Source organism: Cupressus sempervirens, chromosome 5 (assembly GCF_028749045.1).
Source record: "Cupressus sempervirens isolate cs-2001-9-10 chromosome 5, ASM2874904v1, whole genome shotgun sequence".
Classification (NCBI taxonomy): Eukaryota; Viridiplantae; Streptophyta; class Pinopsida; order Cupressales; family Cupressaceae; genus Cupressus; species Cupressus sempervirens.
Window position 1 is genome coordinate 352,458,131 of NC_143122.1, and position 22,877 is coordinate 352,481,007.

At 33.6% G+C, this 22,877-nt stretch overlaps 1 long non-coding RNA gene across 1 annotated transcript; it reads left to right on the forward strand.

Annotated features, from left to right (window-relative positions):
* Positions 1-2,763: 2,763 nt before the first annotated feature.
* LOC149556176 (uncharacterized) lies at positions 2,764-3,558 on the forward strand. The gene is made up of 2 exons (XR_016364641.1): positions 2,764-3,153; positions 3,352-3,558. It is a non-coding gene; the product is annotated as an uncharacterized LOC149556176 (long non-coding RNA).
* The last annotated feature ends 19,319 nt before the right edge of the window (positions 3,559-22,877 follow it).

The window sequence follows — 22,877 nt, forward strand, 5'->3', positions numbered from 1 at the left end:
AAGTTTCCCCTTATACTATTAGGGGTCACCCTTTTTGATCCATTAACTAACTCAGGAAAGCCTAAAAAATGCTCATGTAAGCACACAATTTGAAAGGTGAAAAATTGTCTCGTGAAATAATATGAAGAACTATGAGAAAAATATGTTAGGGGGTACCAAACAAGAGTAAGTTAGGGTCTTAGACATGTAATTACATATTTCCATCAAGGTTAGAGAGCTAAGTTGGATCTTTAATCATGTCATGTAGGTCATGGGCTAAATTATTGGATCATTGTTGAATTGTCATTTATGCTTGAGTAGTTTTGGGCGTTCATAGTCACAAGCCACATATTTGTATAATAATCCTTCAAATATTATTTATTGATATTAGGCACTCTCATGTCATATTTTCTTATCTACATGAAGTATATTATTTAGAGCATGACTTACATTGGGAGTAGATGCTCTATGGAATTCACCACTTTTCTAATACATTCATAATATGATTCCACAATATTCATATAACTTGAATGGTTATTATAAATATTTAATTCTTGATCATATGTTTTACTATGAAGATCAATATTCTTCTATGATGAATTTTTCCTATGTAGTCCATGACCATGTTCTCACCTTAAGATTCTATGATATGAGAAAGCAATTTTGAAACGTTGTTTTTATTATGTCCACAATGATTATACCTTTTTGTAATAATTTTATTATGATGATATCTTACACTCATTTGTGGTTACCACTATTTTTTTCTAACATTTAAGGTTATTTTATTGATATATTTGGAGTACACTAGTGGTACAATATTGTCCATTATGTGTGCTTTCATGAGCATATTATCCTAGATTAATTGGATGTCACATGTTGGAATCAAATATAAAATTGTTATTATTGTTTGTTGACTAGTTGCATAGAACATTGCATTTATGACCATTTGAGCTAGATTTTAAAAAGTAATCCTCAACCATATTATGGTATCTAAATTCATCTTGTTTTCTTGCTTCTATGAGTATTAAGGATCATTTATTAAAGTACTTACATATCATTTTTGTCTAAGGCATCCTATTCTCTTCGTTCATTTTTCAAGACATTAACTTGGGAGCCTTATAGGGTTTGATGTAAGGGTAATTATCCTTATCATGTTTAAAATCCAAATTGCACAATTAAGTTTTTATGGGGGCACTAAAATAAAATATTTAAATGGATAGAAAGTGATCCTCAAGGGTTCATAAAGATTAAATTTATGAATTCAAATCACATTTCCACTCACATATGTTAGATTTGTAATCATGTGATATGTCCTACAACTGAGGAAAAAAAAGTAACCTACAAGACTAAACAATAATTGTACAAGTTCCAAAACATCCATCTAAGTATGAACACACTAATGAGGGCAAAGGATCCCTATGCAAGGCAAGATAAAAGTAAAACTTGATGTTTAACTTGAGTGTTCTTCGACTATGATTCCATCTCTAAGAAATGGCTAAGACATTGCATTTTGGTCATGCTCTTATTTTGAATCCTTTGGTGAGGTTTGGACTCAAACCATTTTTATCGTTTGTTCAACTTGTGATGAGGGTTTTGAGTGGCTTACAAAACTCATAAATGACCCATTACTCCGGTCAAAAACATTTATTAGTTCTTGTTCTTCTACTTTGATTTTGTTTTGATAGTTTTAATCATGTTTCTTGTGGCACTAATTTGTTGGAGTTCATGGCTCCTTTGTGATTGGATCTTGACTCTTCTCGTGTATTTACATTAATCAAAAGACATCTATATCAAATTTTTAATAAAATAGCATTAATTGGTAAGTATGAGATATTTTCTATGATAAGTCAAATTATGATATTACTATCAAGATTCAATTGTGTAGTTTTTAAATCGAATTCATTGACCCATGTTTCATGAGTAGTGGTTTATGCAAACCTACCTCTCATGAGAATGAATGAAATACTTAATACACATTGGCTCTAGGTGATGCTCACTAAGGTGAAGCACTGAGACTTCTCAAGAGGTCACTCATCTCAGTATTGCTCTAACATGAACGTGCTTAACTATGAAGTTTCCTCCATGGTTAAACCCCCTCTACTTGTAACCCCATTTGTAAAACCTTCTCCAAGTCTTGTCCCTTATGGGTTTGTGTAAACCACTATTTATGAAACATGGGTTAATGAGTTCGAAAAACTACACAGTTGAATCTAGATAACAATATCATAATCTGACTTGTTGTGGAAAATATCTCCTACTTATCAATTGATGACCTTAAGGGGCTTTCTAATGAATGGTTCATAAGGCACAATACTAGGTGAAGGTTTTGCAAATTGGGTTGCAAGTAGAGTGGGTTTAACCATGGAGGACAATCTGTAGTTAAGTGTGTTCAAGTTGGAGTAGTATTGGGATGAGTGACCTCCTGTGAAGTCCCACTGCTTCACCTCTGTGAGTATCACCTAGATCTAATGTGTGTTAAGTATTCCATTCATTCTCATGAAAAATGAGTTTGTATAAACCACTACTCATGAAACATAAATCAATGAACTTATATCAAAAACTACATAGTTAAATCCTGATAACAATATAATAAAATAATATATTTTAATTATTTTGTCCTCTACTATGTCAGTTTAATATATCTACCCATCTTACCATTCAAACTAAAACACATACAAATATTATACTTATTTAACTCTACAAGAAAATTATATATATATAGGCCTTCAGTTCCTCGTCCAAGTCACTATGCTGAGATGGTTGTGAACTAAATGCTTGCCTACTCTTGTTAGAATTGCATCAAACAATACAACGCCTAAACATTAAAGTAGTATAAACCTGTCGTTTTCCACTTCGTTTTTCTGGTCTGTAAGATGTAGCTAACAGCCAAAAAGTGCATGAGTTTCCCAAATTCTCCATTACCAGGAAGTCATTGAATAAGGTAGGTTTGAATGGTAGCTTGGGAAGATTGTCAGCTGAGATTCAACCGAAGTTCAGTTAGATTTAAGTCTACAAACACATACCGCATATGTATGAATAATGAATTGAGCAAAACAGAATCCTTCTCTTCTTTGCAAAAATGTCCACTGAAATCAACACCATCTTCACCCAACAATCAACAAACAGTAGAATCAAACAGAGACCTCAAATTCAAAGGCTTGAAACATCAGTAGAGTATGGAACTTGATCATCAGACTCCATTTTTGCCTCTGATTGTTTCATATCATGGTTCGCATTATTACTATTCATGCAAACTACTTTTTTTCCTTCTTGTAATTAGTCTGGAAATGCATGTTTTTATAATGGGTACTTTTAGAATTTGTTTTTATGATGTTTATCTTAATGGGCCTTTTGTTTTTCTGATTTGGGCAGTCTCTTTTTCCACTTCTGCTGAGGTCTCTATGCAAACTATTGGCTGCTTTTATTCAGAGGCCAACGGCAGCCATGACTACACTTCTCTATGAGAGCGATTTGCTGCCTAGAAGTCTCAATATGGAGCGTTTTATTGCTCAAGATCTTCTTGAACAAGATAACTATTTGTTTCATTTTGTTATACGCATGTTGAGGTGTTTATGGTGATCAGGCTCTCTGCAATACAAGTTTGTTGGGTGCTTGAATATTTAGCTCAAGTGGGTGTTGGATTCATAAAGAAAAACACTGTTTTTGACTTGGAGGCTAGAATTTTTTGGCACAAGTAGGAATTGGGTCCATGAAGAAATTGTTTTTTTGGACTTGGAGGCTAATTTTTTCAATTTTTAGCTTAAGTAGAGATTGGGTTCATGAGAAATTGTCTTTCTGGATTTGGACTGTCCATAAGTAAGCTTGAATATTGAGTTTTTGGTGAAAAGTTTTTGGCTGAATACTTTTATGCATTGGAAGTTACATGAAAGTTTGGATTGGTATATTGAAGGAGCTGAGCAAAATCGATCAAACTAACATTGTTTTGTGTTTGTTGAGTTTTTGAGGATGGATTATAACTAGGGCTTTTTTTGTTTTTTTGGGTATACAAAGTGTAAACTTTATTGTATTTTTTTGGCGAGATATTTGTATGACCTGAGGCCTTGAATAATGAATTTTTTCTGGCATCTTTTGCACATGAATCTCAATTGTATGAGACCATGAATTGTTTACAATGCAGTACATTGAGTACCATTTTACATGTTTTTAAGCTTGGTTGTTCTTGAATCATGTATGGATATTGTATTGATTATGTGCAAATTGGATACCTCGAATCATGTGGCGCTTGCACAAACTTTATCATCGCCTTATATTTAATGCATTGTTTTAGTAATCAGATGCAACTTCACATCTTTGATGTTTTTATTGGCCAGTATATGATTGATTATTATTTGGATTGGGCCTCATTGGTAGAATTGAACCCTCTGTTTTTAGCGTTAAGTCAGTTTAAATCGATGGAGTCAAATGATGTTCTTTCAATGTGAATTCATCAAAATATAGAATCTGTATAGATCAAGGCCAGATCGACTTCCCTATTGTGGATGGAAAGCCTCACCATTACTCTCAGTTCAACACTTCTTTTTCCTTTTTTAAGGGTAGCGTTCTATGAATTTTTTAATTTATTTTGGTTTGAAAAATATAACTTTTACATTTAAGTAAGTTGCTGGTGATAAATTTTAGAGTGAAAATAGTCTAAGATTTTAAATTTGTTAAATTTAGTTTTGGTAGAAAAGTAATAAACAATGCTTGCTATGGGGTAGAAAAATCCTTGAGTTGGTGGGACTATTTCTAGCTCCCCAACCCATTTCCACCCATTCAAATTGAGGAAGCTAAAATTTGGGAGCTCTCATTTTGTAGGAAATGATTCCCAATAAACCAACTTTAGCCACCAATTCTTTTTTATCAGGAGACCTCATCTTACACAAAAATATAACCCCAAGCCCTCTTCATAGTACCCCTTCCTTTAGTCTTGTTAGTTAAGAATCATATAGGTATTCATTGTTTTTAAATTATGTTAAACTTATGTATTCCATCATTTATAGTATTGGGATCGTCCTCTTTGTTTTTTTTTTTAAGGGGGGCGGGGGTTATATATTGATATGATGATGGATTCAAGCATTATTATCATATTATTGTAAATAAAAGATCTAGTTAAAGAAATTTTAGTTTATTAGTAATGTTTCATAGTTCTAACCGGGTGTTAGGCTTTTGATAGCAAATATTTAGATTACCTGTTCTCACCTCAATTTGATATTGTGATGCTAATTTGAACTTTTTTGAATTTTATAATGTGAAATCGGACATTATACTTTTAAAATTCCAAAGTCAAAGTTTTAAATTTGAGCATTTTGTATATTCTTACTTCTAGTTATTTTCTATCGACTCTAGTGTAAAATATTTCAAAATGTACTTTAGGATGTCGAATAAAAGAAAAAATCCTATAATTCATCTTTACACAATTGAAAATAAAATACCCATCTAGAGATCCCACATAGCACTTAAATGACAAAGCTATTTGAACATTTATTGTGGAATACGCAGTGATAGTTATCTATATTGTGCGGTTTCTTGTTGTCTTATTTTTTTGTTCACAAGTTGTAGAGTCAACTTGCTTGAAAGCTTGATCAAGGGGAACATGGTCCATGTTTGGGAAGCTCCTTAAAGGTGTTTGTAAATACCAACACAAGTTATCTTAATTTTAGATATCCGTGGGTGAGGAAAACTAGTTCCCAAATCATAAGAGTTGTTAAATTTATTTTTTAAATAATTGATTTTGTTCAAATGGTTCCATTTTGCGTTGTGAAATTAAACTAGATTGATTTGTTTTGAATTTCACCCTAGATTCCAGAATAGACTGAAGTTTGTAATCCCTTCTACAACTTTCTCATTTTAATGATGGTTCATGGAGTAGGATCTTAAATGTTGGTGCAAATAACCTTCACACAATGGAATCCAAAAACCATGTTTACTTAAGTTTGTTGTTTGCTAGAGTACTGTAGAAACAAACATAATATCAAAGTATTAGCTTAGACCATAAAATGACAATGTACAACATCAATCCATCCTTAGAAATGAGAGATTCTAATCTATATTAGTTAGTATTTCACAATATGTTCTTTTCTCATTTCAATTTACTATCTAGTTCACAATTATAGGATATTAAAATTGTATTAAATTTCCCAATTCAATAATTTATGATATTTGTAAAAGTTTGTGATTGTCCTTCACATTATTTTTTAATCTAGCTTATCTTAATCTTCTCGAGTTTTCTTATTCTTGGTTCATCTACATTAATATTTTTACAACTCATACATTAAACTTTAGGTTCTTCTACCATTTATTTGTGTTTATTAGTAGATATTTTGTACTAAGATAAGGTAACATTGACCATGAAAACATAAACCATTTTCATGCGTCTCCATGATCTTTAGAAGGTGCATTTGAATTATTTTGGATGTCATAATTATGATGGATAAAACTATTTTATATTTATTTACTTAAAATAGATTGTTATTACATCCATAGAGGTGAATCCAATCATTGGCTATAATTATAAAGCTTATTGATATAATACTCCTTTTGAGAATCTACTTTGGGAACGAGAAAAACTTAGACTTCCTTATTTGTGCATGCATCTTACATGTTATACTAAATGGGACACTGGTGTTTGCACATTGTGCATGTCAGCCACTAGAGTTATTAGTTAGTTATGGTGCACTTGGTGTTGACCAGTTCTAATTGACTATGGGTTAGGCATCTGTATTAAGGTCATGTGATTATTTATGGTTTCTTTTTTTGTTAAATTTAAAGGTTGTCCATGATATGGGGTGCATTGAATTTTCTAGTGTTTTTTACCATTGTTTTGAGATATCATAATGGAACTCTCATCCTTGCACTTCTACAAGTTGGATATTTTCAATTAGCATATTTTTATGATGGGTTCTTTCATATTTTGGGATATATAATTTTGTTTCTTATAGTTTGTTTGAATTTTTTTTATGATGGGTTCATTCAGATTTTGTTTGATGATTAAATAATGGGCTTCTTTATTTTTTGGGTAGTCTTTGTTTCTATTTGTGTTGAGTTAGCTTTGTAAACTATTGGCTTCTTTTAGGACATTACTACTCTACTCTATCAGGGAATATTTTTTACTCCAAAGTATTAATGTGAAGTATTTTATTACACAATATTTCTTGGAAGAAGACAATTATAATTTTTTTTTATCACAAAGATGTTGAGATGTCTCTAGTAATGAGGTTGTTTGCAATGCAATCTTTTTGCTAATGCCTAAGTTGATACTTTGGGTGTTCATATTTGCAAGTTAAATCATTATTTCATTCTAATTACGAGTCATTGGATGATTGTATCTTATTCACATGTCTAACTTTATAACTTACTTTGAGTGGTAGAATATTAGAATGCTTTGGTTTGTCTTGTATGCTTTATCATTCACAATAACATTGACATTAGATTTTATTGAATTTTTATACCCCTAGCATGTCTAAGATTAGCTTGGGCTAATTTTTATCTTCCCATAATGACCCTTTGATTATTATCATCCATTATCACTTGATGTCCATTGTTTGCATTATATTATATTTGTCATTAGTGACAAAACTTACTCAATTTTGAATGCTTACCAAGCATCCAGTGGTTACCTTGTAAGCTTAGCAATTATACAGTTTACACTGAGCATTCCTGAAGCTATCGAGTAAATACAGACAATGTGCAGACCAGTAGTGTCTATTGTGCTTCACAGTGTCTACCGAGTAGTAATTTTGTGTCATGAAAATTTAGAGCAAACCGAGTGTTGGAAGAAATAGTGTTTGCTGAGTAAAGCAAGGTAAAATCAGTGTGTAGTATCTACCGAATGACACTACATCTACCGAGTCACCAATGGTTACCGAGTTCAGAACTGCATCGAGTGATTAGTATGGACTGAGCCTTCACTTCTACCAAGTGCATGATGATGTCAAGTAATGCAGTGAATGCCATGTATCAGAAGGTCACCGAGTCAGTTCAGTGAACCCAAGTTATTTACTATTGGGCCAACTTTGTAATATATTTGTTTACTTGTATTTTGGCCTACCTTGCAATTTTGTAAATTTGAAAGGTATATATGTAAAATGTGTTGTAAGATATCAAACATCAAGGAATAGCGTAGTAATGTGAAGTAATATTGAAGAGTATCTGTGAAGGATTTTCAACAGTAGTTCAAGGAATACAACAAGGTCAATATAGAGGCAGAAACATTATATTCATCACATAAGGTGATCGGTGCATAAAGGATCTTATCAACAATCTATTGTAAGTAGATCCACTATTTCATCTTAATTGGTGAATTAGTCCTCTAAATCCTCTAACAAGGTAGACTTAATAGTCTTTGTATAAATCTCCTAACCGAGTGCATACTTCATTGTATGTTTGTAAATCTTCTAACAAGGTGGACCTATCAGTCCTTTGTGCTCCTAACAGGGTAGATCACCAGAAGTGGTCAATGTAAGCCTTAACAGGCCAGCTTTATGCCGCAATATTGAAGTTTTGTGGGTATCATCCTCACCCCAATTTTACTTTCTATTTGGAAGGTTTTTGGGTCACCAAAATATTGTGTTCTCTTGTGCAATGAACATTTTATGTTTCAGAACTAATGAATGCAGTAGCATAGATGTATGTGTGGTAAATGTAAAGAAAATTTTGTAAACTTACTGATTCGCCCCTCCCCTCTCAGTAACTTACATCATATCTTGAATATTTCTAACAATTGGTATCAGAGCTTTGTCATTCTCAAGATAAAAGCTTGACAACTTGAGCAAAGATCTAAGGACAAATGGAGATATTCAGACTTGATAAGGAAATTGAAAATGAAAAGCTAGATCTGGAAATGGCCATAACTCAACTCAAAGAAGAAAAGGAGCACCTTTCCCAATCCCTGAAAAGAAGGAAGGAACTTGCAAGAAAAATGGATGACCATCAATATGTTGAAGAGAAGATTGAAGACTTTTTCCCATCAAGCAACTCGGATGAAGCTAATGAGGCAATCAAGGAACTCCTAGCAAAGAATCGTTCTCTGTAGGAAGAAGTAAGAAAACTCAAAAGAGAGAAAGAAATCCAATCAATTAGGCTATGTGAAATTTTGGAACAAAGGAATAAGGAAAATGAAGATTTAGAGGCAAGAAACAATGAAGAATAGATTCAATCCAATCAACATGAAGACCTCATAGATCAAATCATAGAAGCAAATGAAGAAATTAGGATTCTCAAAGCACAGAATGAAAGAATAAGCAATGATCTAAATTATGAAAGGGAAATTAATGAAAGGATATTGAGAGAACTGAGATGTGAAAATAAAATTGCTGAAAAATTTAAAAATGACCTAAATACTGAAAAACAAATCAATGAAAGAATGTTGAAATCACAAGAAGACATGAATCAACTAATTTAGCAAAATGAGCAGAATCATCATAAGAAAAAAGGTAAAGCAGGACTTGGATACAATGAAGAGCAAGGTGAATCTTCCAAGCAAGGTGCAAAAAGGAATTAAAAACCCTCATGCAATCATTGTGGGAAAATTGGTCATACATCAAACAAATGCTAGAGCAATGGAAAAAGAAATTTCAATGGAAAATGCAATAACTGTAATCGGCATGGTCACAAAGCCAATGAATGCAAGGAGAAACCAAAATTTGAATTTAATTGTCACAAATACAAAAGGCATGGTCACAAGGCATCTCAATGCAGATCCAAATCATTCAATCCAGCTGAACAACTTGTAAAGGCAATATTTGGATGGGACTACAATACCTGGTGTAGATGTCATTATTGTGGAGAATATGGACACACTGGCATAAATTGTGCAAGGCACTGCCTAAGAAAGAAAGATACTACTATAAGGTGTTACACATGCATATAACTCATTCATATAGCTAAAAATTGCATGAATATAGGCAAAGTTGAAGATGAAAAGAAAGTAAGAGCTGACAATATAAGGAAACAAATGAGGCAACAATGGATTCCTAAATCTACTAAGGATACTAGCTCAAATCATGGTAGTGAAGTCACTCAAGGAGTCGGTGACTCCATCCCCTCAAACTAAATTCCTAATAATGCATTGGAATTGTACTCAACAAGAAAATCATAAGTAGTTCCAAGAAATATAAGGAATACAAATGATCCAATCAGTATTCCAATCATAGAAAGGTTATCTTTCACCAAGTTGCATTAGACTCTACCGAGAAAAGTAATCATAGACCTTACCGAGGAAGGTTGGGAGTAAAAGGAATTTGGTTCACCTATCAAATTGATACTCTTGCCGAGTTAGGTTAGTGAATGATAGTCTATCATGCACTACGGCGGTATGGTACCTAGCATTAATGGAAAATTTTTCATCAAAATGGGCAAAATTCAGCTTCAATTTTCATTGTATTCTCAGAGAAAAGAGTTCTCTAGGTGCATCTCAAGTGATTCCAAGCGATTCTGAGTGAATTTGTAGTTAGGGAATTTTTTTGAAGATTTCCATCACTTATCAAGCATCAATGGCATCTGGAAGCACCAGCAATAGCAAGGTGAAAAGAGGATCAGAAATGTTGGTCAAGGGTGTAGAAGGGAAAGCATCAAATTTCAAGTTAGTTCCTGCAGTGGCGGAGACACTCGACCCTAATGGCACACAATCACAAATCCCACCAAAGGTACTTCTGATTAATGATATCTACACTCATTTTAAATGTTCAATTCAAGAGATAGGAACCTTAGAAATGGATATTGCTTTAGAAGAAATGCATATTGATGGCTCACTGAAACTCGAGCACAAGCATTTGGAAACAAAAGGGTTGACACACATATCCCACCTGCCAAGAAGCTTTTAGATAAAATGTATCAAGTATATTCTTAGCCATATTCACAATGGTTATCTATGGTTGGAACAATCTGTATTGATCACCAAAAAGATGATTCACAAGATTACTGTCCTTCCCATTTTGAGCAAAGCTAAATCCACCAAAACCTTAGGTTAGGATGAACTCCAAAAGAAAACCTTAGCCGAGTGGGATGGTAGAGGCTTGAAAATTAGCATCGTTACCAATGTAAAGCTAAGATTTGGAATTCATGTAATTGCTCACAAGATTTATAGTTCCAATTGTTTGAACATCATGTCATGTGAGGCAGTAGACTTAGCATTCAGATTGTGAAGAAAACTTTGGAATTTGACATGTCAGAACTGCTACTAAGGCAACTAAACAAGAATATGGATAGCATCAAGTCATCAAAGAACAATCCCTACAAGTTTTGTTCTTTGTTAACATGTCTCTTCTTTTATGTGCAAAAATTCTTTCCATCTAAAGGTTCTGTCGTACGGAGAAAAGATGTTCCCATTTTGTATAAGATAAATGAGTTTATAGTAGAAATGGGTGTAAACTTTGACAGTATAATGGATAATTATTTTGAATACTTCAAAGAAAGAATGAACAACAGGTTCAAGATTCCTCCTAAACTTGTTGAGGACTATAAAGATGATGTATGTTTCATGGCAGACTACGATAGAGTATACATTCAGGCAGTCGGGCCCCGAGTTGCATGGGTGAAACCTCTCCCTTATGAGGTCAATATTGATGAAATGAGGGAAATCATTGAAGCATAGGTAAATGAGCCTATAGATCCCAAGCAACCAGTCTTTGGTACTTATGATGAGGCAAAAGCCAGAATTGAACTAGAAATTAAGCTACCTCAAGCAATCAACAAAGGTAAGAGAAAGATTGCTAAGATGAAAACTGTCACTGGTCCCTTAATGCTTACCGAGGAAAAAGGAGAGGACAAAGAAGATGATCTAGAACAAGAAGAAGAAGAAGAGCAAGAATAAGAGAAAGAGGCAGAGCCAGCAAAGAAGAAAGGGAAGGTTACCATTACTAAAACTCCAAAGGCCTCCATAGTTGTTTTCACCAGGAGAGGCAAAGATAAAAATAAAGGTGAAGTATTATTCAACAAGCCCCAACTTACCTTCCAAGAAAGTTTGAAATAGATGGAAGAAGGAGCTAACATCGCAAACTTCAAAGCTTTAAAGTTTAAAACTAGAACTGATGCGAAGAAGATGCAGATTGAGGGGCTGGTACTCACCAAAATGGGAAAATGGAAGTATTCCCCAGACCAAATTGCTCCTCAGATCTCAAAAGAATTATTAGTAAGACTGCAACTGAGATAGGAATCAGCCACTCAGACAACAAAAGACATCTATGAAAAATCCTTGAAGAATCTATTACCAAATCTCACTGAGGCAGAAGTAAAGGCAACCATGAAGAATAATGAAGGTAAAATGATGATTAGATTTCACACATGTTTGATTCTAATTAAGGACATTGAGCATGTTGTAAGAGATTAAATAAACATGTGGAAGAATATCTATCATCTGCATAAGCCTAGTAATGATCTAGTTGAGATCAAGGATGATGATGATGATAGTGATAATGAAGAAGATGATAGCACTCCATGTGCTACTTTTGATATTGAAGATTATCAGGCACTAAGGGTTGATGATGAAGAGAAAGGGGAAGAAGCTGAAGAGGAAGACAAGGAGGAAGAAAATGAAGAAGAAGACCCAATGAAGATTGTAGTAGAAGTCATTACTTCCCTTCCTCACTCTCCACCTAAGCCGACACCATCATCAGGGTTGGAGACAACTTCAACAAGATTGATTGCATCTACATAAAAAATATCATCTGCTCCTGCCACCCCTCAGCTCTAAGCATCTCCTATGGAAGTATCAGTTACCTCATCTATCGAGCTGCAACCCTCTTCATCAACACCTGAGCAATCAATCACATCATCATCAACTGTGCCAACTTCTTCTACTCTATGTACAGTAAGTGCACCGACCCATTTTACGATTTTGTCTACAATAGATCTAACTGCACCAATCTTTGTTAGTACTTCAATTATAAATATTCTAGCCTGCACATTACCAATTGGTACATCATTTTTGGGAAGCACATCAATTTTGGATACAATTGATATTTCTCTTAATGTTCCTCCAATTCAAGCCTTTTTTGCTAGTCCATCTATATCAACTATTGTTTCTATTTCTAAATCCAAGGAAGTAAGCACTGAAGTAAAACCAAAGACTCCTCTAAAAATTCTACTTACTGGTAGGGTAATTGATGAAGATTTAGACTTGGATAAAGAAATTATTATTCCCAAGATAGATTTGGACACTTCCTCAGCCAACGAAATGAGAATGGTTAGTTAGCTTTTAGAGCAAAAGGCAAGGCAAAAGCAACTAAGAGAAGAGAGGGACAGAGAATACACAATAATAGAGAATTCCAAAAATATAATTACTGAAGCTATTGGTGTTGATGTTGATCCATCTCAACACATTTTGTTACAATTAGAAGAGGCTGTAAATAAGTTCAATGAGGACACCTCTGGGCAAGAGAAGCTCATTGAAAAGACAGAGAAGAAATTTGACAATAAGGTGCTTGAGCACATTGCAATAAAGCAGGTAGAATTAACCACAATTTTGAGCAAGCTTGAGCAATCTTTTACAAATGTAACATTACTTTTTGGCAAGCTCTATGATGTTACCGAGTACATCAAGGATATTAAAGAAAAATTAAATAAGATAGATGTGGAAATGAAGGCTAGTGCTCAAAAGTTGCAGCTTGACCATAGTTCTAGCTCTTCACATCACATGAATGTGAAATTTTTGTCAGAAAAGCAGGCAGAGTTACTTAAAGAAGAAGCCAGGATTAGATCTACACTAATTGACATCCAGAATATGATCCTTCCAGTCATGGACCAAATGTAGAAACATATTGCCTATTCCAAAACATTAATTCATGATAATTTTTTTTCTATAGTAGATCATATGATTGAACTTTCTGTAGAAGTTCAAGTTATTCTCTCCACCTACAAAATTTTGCAAGATAATTGGGATAAGACATTGTCTCTTATCCTCAAGGTACACTCTGAATTTCTCTCTCATTTTAGTGTCTCTATTTGAATTTATTGTATATATTCTTTGGCATTATTGTAAAAAAGGGGGAGTATAAGATGAACAAGAGAGCAAGAGGAGTAAAAGAGACTTGTGTAGAAATAAAAAAAAATTGACATATGTACAGATAAAAGCTATGTATGCCGTATGTATGGGGGAGACATGTAAGATATGGTAAATCAAAATCAGAATGTCAGTCAATAGTTTTGGTTCATAAGTGTTTTTGTCACTAATGCCAAAGGGGGAGATTGTTGGCATTATATTATATTTGTCATTAGTGACAACACTTACTCAATTTTGAATGCTTACCGAGCATCCAGTGGTTACCTTGTAAGCTTAGCAATTATACAGTTTACACCAAGCATTCCTGAAGCTATCGAGTAAATACAGAAAATGTGAAGACTAGTAGTGTCTACCGAGTTTCTCAGTATCTACCATGCTTCACAGTGTCTACCGAGTAGTAAGTTTGTGTCATGAAAATTCAGAGCAAATCAAGCATTGGAAGAAATAGTGTTTGTCGAGTAAAGCAAGGTAAACTCAGTGTGCAGTATCTACCAAGTGACACTACATCTACCGAGTCACCAATGGTTACCAAGTTTAGAACTGCATCGAGTGATTAGTATGGACCGAGCCTTCACTTCTACCGAGTGCATGATGATGCCGAGTAATGTAGTGAATGCCGTGTATCAGAAGGTCACCAAGTCAGTTCAGTGAACCCAAGTTATTTACTATTGGGCCAACTTTGTAATATATTTTTTCACTTGTATTTTGGCCTACCTTGAAATTTTGTAAATTTGAAAGGTATATATGTAAAATGTGTTGTAAGATATCAAACATCAAGGAACAACAAAGTAATGTGAAGTAATGTTGAAGAGTATCTGCGAAAGATTTTCAACAGTAGTTCAAGGAATACAACAAGGTCAATACATAGGCATAAATGTTATATTCACCACATAAGGTGATCAGTGCATAAAGGATCTTATTAGCAATTTGTTGTAAGTAGATCCACTGTTTCATCTTAACTGGTGAATCAGTCCTCTAAATCCTCTAACAAGCTAGACTTAACAGTCTTTGTATAAATCTCCTAACCGAGTGCATACTTCATTGTATGTTTGTAAATCCTCTAACAAGGTGGACCTATCAGTCCTTTGTGCTCCTAATAGGGAAGATCACCAGAAGTGGTCAATGTAAGCCTTAATAGGCCAACTTTATGTTGCAGTATTGAAGTTTTGTGGGTATCATCCCCACCATAGTTTTACTTTCTATTTGGAAGGTTTCTGGGTCACCAAAATATTGTGTTCTCTTGTGCAATGAATGTTTTATGTTTCAGAACTAATGAATGCAATAGCATAGATGTATGTGTGGTAAATATAAAGGAAAGTTTTTAAAGTTACTAATTCACCCCTTCCCTCTCAGTAACTTGTCACATCTTGAATATTTCCAACAGTCCATACCACTAATATTTTTTTAGTAGTTATTCCAAGGGTTACATGAGTATATTTGCTTGAAAGAATATCTAATGTCTTTAGTTGGTCTAAGCATATTTAGGATCTCTTATAAAACTAATTTAGACTTGATGTATTAATGATTTAGTGCGTAAGAATCATAGAGAGTATTGTTTAATGGAGTTTGATAAAATTTATTAGAAAAGAATAGTGTTAAAATTCATATGATGATTCCATAGAGCTTTCAATATAATACATTTATAAAAATACATGAATAAGATGTTATTGTAAAGGGCCAATAGTATGTTTAGTAGGTCTGAATTGGAATTGGAGCTTTGTGTTGAAGTAGTTACCATCATATGTTACCTATTCAATGTGTTTTCTAAATCAATGTTTGTGGAGAAAGTTTTGACACATAACATTATTAGTCTTGAATAAAATTATGATATACATAATTTTATATAATAAAACTACATACTTTATTTTAATTAACATAGTTTATGCTATTGAAATGTTTCAAAAACTTTGTGTTAAAGTCCCATCATGGCACCCTAAAGCCCCTACCCATATTGGTATTGAGGTGGAGTTAATTGATCAAAATAAAATATCACAAAGCCAAGTAAGAAGAAATGAAAGGCTTTGACTAAAAAACATAGTTTATAATTCAAGAAAGATACTTCAACATTGAGGCAACTGAGAAAACTAGTATCCCTAGAAGGTCTACTAAACCTACTACCCACCCCATGGGGAAAGGGAAAAAGGAAAATATGGATAGAGAGGTTAAGGAGGAGGAGGCAATTGGGATTGAGTGGAAAGAAGATAAAGTAAATGGAGTCAAAAATAAAAACTAAAAAGGATATAGAGATGGAGGATAGTTTAGACTTTGCAAACAAATCCTCCAATATTTCTTAAAGCATAAAAATGGCAGGTATAAACTTTATGAATGAGATGACATCCAAAGAAATCAGTACTACCAAACCCTCTATTGTTGGGGCCTATGGAGACCTTCATTTAGGAACCTATGATAAATTTGTTATTACAACAAGTGAGCTCAAGAAGACTAAGGACAGAGTTTGAGAACTTGAAGCAAACATTAGAAGTATTTCCATATTTTCTATACAAGTGATGCATAGTCCAAGCAAATCTTTGTATCTTTATAAAAAAAAAGTTTTGAGAGATGATGACGGAAAGGAGGAAAATTACAAGGAACTATTCAAGTTCCTCATGAAGGACTAGTTTTTTGTGTTGCACCAAATGAGATGCACTTACCAAGGAGACCAATAGGGATTGTCCCTTTTGTTGTTTATTTTCTTTGCTACTAACTTTCTATATAGGAGTAGTATGAAGATAGTTAACGATTTTTTAATTTTTAATTATGATACTACTAGGAAGTGTTTTTATGTTTGCTAGGATGGCCCTAGGTGACATTATTATCACACTTTTAGTAGTTTAGATAGTATACTGGATATGGATTCCAAATATTTTAATAATGTTTTGATGGTGTGGAAGATCATGTATGTTGATGTTCTTGACTTAAATAGTTAGTGATTAATGTGTTGTTGATATCAATCTGGTAACTAAATACCTTATGAACAGCCATATTAATAGGATAATGTCCTTATTTTTATTGCTTTAATGTCAAAAATATATTTTTAATTCTTTATATTATTTATAATTTATATAAACAATAACATTAACTTGACTTTCATTCAAAAATAATAATAATAATATATAACTTACCTTTTTAATAAGAATATTATAAAATTAAATAAACTATTATCTTAAAAATACTAACATTTCCTAAATATGAAAAATTGCCTTACAATGATTTATATTAAAAATGACTCTATAATTTAACCATCCTATTACAAAGACTAAACTAATCCCTATTAAAATTGTCCAATAATATATTTTATCCATGAATGGATATAGGGAAACTCATTACTTGCCAAATTTTAGAATCTTTTTTCATTTAAACAACCAAAACAACAAAATGGAATTAAAATAATTAGATTACCAACTTTAAATCAACTATCATATTGTGCATGTCTTTAAAATGCAAGCCAAACCCAAGACATACATATGTCCAATGAATTTAAAGCCTATTTATTATTTATTTCAACAAAATGGTAATTATGTAAACCTCAAACTTTATCAGTTTGATATCAACTTAAAAAATGATGATTTCTTATCAAAATTAACATGCAAGGCCAAAATCATGATGGCCTTATATTACAAAGTCAAACACTAAATTATTATAATTGTGTATTTTGTCTTGATTTCATTTGTTCAAAATAAAAAATAAATGTTAGGATAACATATGGCTCTTATAAAGGAAAATGATGATCTAGGTTCATTGAGTGTTGTTAAAAATGAATATTTAAATAATTATATATTAATTAGAAAATTTAAATGAATATTTAAATAATTATATATTAATTAAAAAAATTAAATGTAAGATAAGATAATATTTTATTTGATGATAAATAATTATATTAAATGGATACGATTTTTGGATGTATAATGTTAGATTTCAAAATATGATTTTCTAGAATTTTGTGTTAGGTTTATGTTTTACTAATAAAAAAATGTGAAGTCTAAAATATATGTTTAATATTGCAAACTTATGTTTATATATGCTTTGAATTATCCAAAGAGCATTTAGGATGTGAATTTGACTTGTTCTATAAATACTCTCTAATTTATCTCTTTTTAAGAATTGTTAATGGATAATATTAAAAAATATCTTATTATTTTATACATAATCAAGCCATAAGGACACCATCACTTGATCAATACTTTTAAAAAAGCGAGAAAGTGCCTAACATTTCAATTATTTACTCTTTGCATTAAAATAAATGATCTTATTGCTTATTTATTTTCTCAAGAACGAATGATACTTGGAATAGGAGATAATTATTTTATGATTAGAATGAATGGACTTAATGTCCTCCAATATTGGTCAATAGCATCAAATGATGGTGACTTTTTTGGGACTCAAAACTATAGCAAGATTTTGAGTACCTACTTGAAAACTTTGCTAAAGTGAGCCCTTGTTAATGCTTTTTGTGCCTATGTGTCAAGGTGCTATTTTGAGTCATAGGACATGTTTCAAGTGCTCATTGTCTTTCATTTAGCATATTTATTCACCTCAGGTCATTGGTTGGAAGTATCAGGTCATTTGGTGAGTTGTTTTGGAGCACTTGTCAATTCTCCATTTTTGCCTAAGTGTCAAATAGTGTTCAAGAGGTTAGTCGACATTTGAATATCTTGCACCCAATAAAATGCCATGACTTGCCACTTTGTGAGTGTCTATTATGCATATCGGAGATCATATGTCTAAAATTTCAATTCATCTCAACATGTTTCGATAGGTTTTGTGTATCTCTAAATTTGGTTGTTCATTGCATGTCATGCTAATGCATTTTGTCCAGAATGTTGGGAAGCCCTATTTGATCTTGAATAAATTTGATCCAGTTGCTCGAAATAAGAAATTTCCTTCACCATTGCATTTCAGGGGTCAAATAATTCCTATGTCCTATATTTGAGCTTATGATGAATCCATTTGATTAGTTTTCAAATGTGATTCCAAATGCAATTTCTAAGGTTTTACAGATGTTCAGATTTGCAGATTGGTTGGTAGGCTTGTTTGAGATGTTATAACTTTGAAACCATGATAGATATGCCCAAACCAATTACACCATTACCTTCTACTCTAAAAATTCTTCAAGCATGTTAGTTTTCAAGTCTTCATGAATTCGTTTGCACACTTTCCCAGTTCCTTTCCATTTGCAAAAATCATTGTTTTACCAGTATTCTTAGTTCTACAATTCCTAGGACCCAACTTTAGAGGCTTGCCAAATTCACCTAGTCATTTTTCATGAGCCTAAAATGCATATTCATACTCTCCATATAAAAATGTACAAGTATCCCAAATTCCAAGCTCTCAAGTGACCATTTGATTGGTTTTTGAAGTCAAATCCGAATGCAATTTTTGTGTTTTAACATGTTAGCTGGAATTGTTTGAAGTATAAAACTTTGATGATTAAAATATTTTGACTCTTTAATTTTCATGATGGACAAATTTACAAAATGAAAGATTATGTATCAGAGAGTGCGTGTGTTGAGTGGCGGGGTTAGATTAGGTGAATTTGTCAAATTTAAAGCCAACTTATAGGCCTCTTAGCACGAAAGTGAAATTATTCAAAAAAGGTTGAAAATGAATTCTAAATGTTTATACAATGATCCAAAACATTTAAAATCAATGTGAGAGATTATTCAAAGGTTTTTAGAGATGTGGGTTGTTTGAAATTTTTTTTTTTTTAGTTGGACCCATTTTGAAGCCCAATTGATTTCATTAGATTGGAATGATATTGCTAAAGATAAGTGTATGAATTTTCCTTAGGGAAAAATTCACCCAAGATCAACGAACTCAAGCACAAGCACAACAGTAGACCAAAAAGAGTATGATTACAATAACAATATGTATTCAATTCAATATAAAAGTACACTAGGAGTGCCTGTATATAAAGGCCTCTAGAATGCCTAGAAATCAACATATTGATAAGTCTTACAACCAAGTACATGTCCACCAGAAGTGGATTATCCTCCGTTAAGCATAGGAGTAAGTGCAATGATGAGAGGATAAGCCTACAAAGGTGTAGCATGCAAAATTATGTTGTCGAAACCATGTGCTAAAATAAAAGTGTGAATAATTGTGTTGTCTACAGGACAACTCAGTTAATCATGCAAACTCCAATGTTGTAGACACCATGTGCTGAATTAGATTTGTTTACTTCTGTGTTGTCAACATGAAAATTCATAAGAGTATTGAAACTCCTAAATGTCTCACCTAAGAAATAATAAAATAATGCATTGACCTAAGTAAACTTAAGTAAAGTGTAATAAGTAAATACTTATTTACACCAACACCCCCCCTTAAATGTAACTTAGGGGAAGCTTACAAAATCTAGGATGAAATGCATAATGGGTCCCAGCTACCAGGCCATGTTAGGTACCCACGTACATAATAAAATGCAATCTCTCATAAAGCGAAGGAAGAGGGAAAACCTCATGGGAAAAACCCTCCCCAAAAAGAGAGATGAAAAGACAAGATGCATGGATGGATGGAGTAATCAAGACTGCTCCCCATTATGACATACATCAAGTATATACAAAAGAGAAGTATGAGAAGAACAAAACCCCATGAGAGGAAAAAGTTCCCCCCCCCCCCCGCCCAATGTAGAGTGTTGATAAGTGATAGTTGCTCCAAGGTAGAAGCTAGTCCATGAGTGCTGAATAATGTTCCTCCCCTTTGGAAGAAATAATGGCAAAGGTACAAGTGAGATGCTTCCCCTATGTGTAGGAAGAATCCCGATGATGAATGGTGTCTCTAAGACCTGCTCAATTGTCCCTGCGTCGATGTTGATGGTCACCCCTTCCAAGATTGCTGAAAAGAACGAGTGTAGATTTGGCAAGGATGGATGTAGAACCTATCCCAAAGAATCATCTCCTCAAATGATAAAGAGACCTCCTGCAACTGCTGTACATAAGGATCCACAATCATATCAACCTATGAAGATTGATCATGTAGAGAATGGACAAGAGGGTCAGAGTGAGCCCTCACAACAATTGAAGAAGGATCATCATCATCAAAGAGAAGATTTATATCATTAATGATGTCTCCCAAATCTGCTATGTATGACCCCACAAACAAACTTGAAATATCTGCTATGTAGTCATCCCTTATCGCTGGAGCTAGAAGACAAGGTGTACCCTACTATGCTGGACCTATCACTATGGAAATGTATGCATGTGGAATTTCCTGATGATGTGACCTCTCTCTTTATCTATAAATAGGATCCCACATATCTAAATCTGTCTCATGAGTCTCAGGATCCATAAGTCAATATGCCTTAACACCATCTTCATATCTGATGAAAGTACAAGGCCTAGGTGGTGGTGCCTTGTATCCCCTTGAAGAAATGTTTGCCCATGCTGGACAACCAAAGAGTCTGAAGTGTTTCACAATTGGTTTTCTACCACACCATGCCTGAAAAGGAGTCTTTCCATCTAAGGCATTATGAGGAGACCTATTATGTATGTGATTGGCATTGTTGATAGCTTCAACTTCAAGTGTAGGATCAAGAGACTTGGCTTGTATCATGCAACTTGCCATGGACTTAAGAGTTCGTATCCTTAGTGCTGCAACATCTGTCTTGTGTGGACTAAATGTTGGTGGATTCTAAAGATCAATACCCTCAAGTTTACAAAAGTCTTTAAGTCTTGTGTCCACATATCTACTTTCATTTTCCATTCGAAGAACCTTGATGGCTTTCCTTGATTACTGTTCAAATGAATCTTAAAGGCTTGAAGCTTATCAACCACTTCATTCTTATGATGAAGAAAGTAGACCCATGTGTAGTGTGAAAAGTCATCAATGAAAGTGAGTAGGTAGCGACCCTGGCTGACTGATGTCACTACAAAAGGACCTGCTAGTACCATGTGAACCAACTAAAGAACAATTGGTGCTCTTGAACACTTCCCTTTATCAAACTTATCCTCTAGATGCATACCCACTTAACATGTTGAACATTCACCCTTAGAAAAGTTGATTATAGGTAGACCTTTGACCATGTTTTTGGAGCAAAGTTGATGAAGATAGTGGAAGGCAAGATGACCATACCGCTCATGCCATAATGTGCATTGTGAATGGGACTGAGTTAACAAGGCATGTGAAGGAGGCATAGGCACAAAGTTGGAGAAGGAATAAAGCCTCTTGTCATGATTGACTTTCCCCACTGAAACCAATGAATCATCTTTGAGACTGCACACCATTACTGAATCTAGAAGGAACTCAACTTTGTTGCCATCTCTAAGATGAGTGATTTGGTAAATTGAGAGGAGATTAGAGCTAAGGTTTGGAACATAGAGAATGTCTTTGAATTCCCCATTTTCCATCTCCACATGTCCTTTCCCTTCAACTTCCATTTTTGTATCATCTCCTACAAAGATGTGGGGTACTTGTGACTGCTTCAATGAAGAAAAATCTCCCTTTGAAGAACCCATATGATATGAGGCACCTGAGTCAAGAATCCATTCCAATGAAGAACTTGAATTTTCCATGAGTGCTTGCCATTTTCCCTTTGAAGTGGGTGGAGTTGAATCCATGGAAGCATTTAGCACATTGATTTTGTTATTCTTGAGTAGGTTTTCCAAGTCATTGATTCTCTTAGTCTTGCAATGATTCTCATCATGATTCGGTTTCTTGCAATATGCACAAAAAAGTTTGTCCTTCTTTTCATTTTTTCCCTTCTTATTGGAAGAAGAACTGCCTTGTTGTGAGGAGGAAGATTGTTGTGCTGTAGATTGTAATTTTTGCTTCCACTACTTTTTCTTGTTGTTGTTGGAACTTTTTCCACTTTGACTTGATTGTTTCTCATCATTAGCCACCAATGCTTTGGTCTTTGATGACGTGAGAAGTCCCATATCTATCAACTTGGTTTGTTAAAAAATAAACA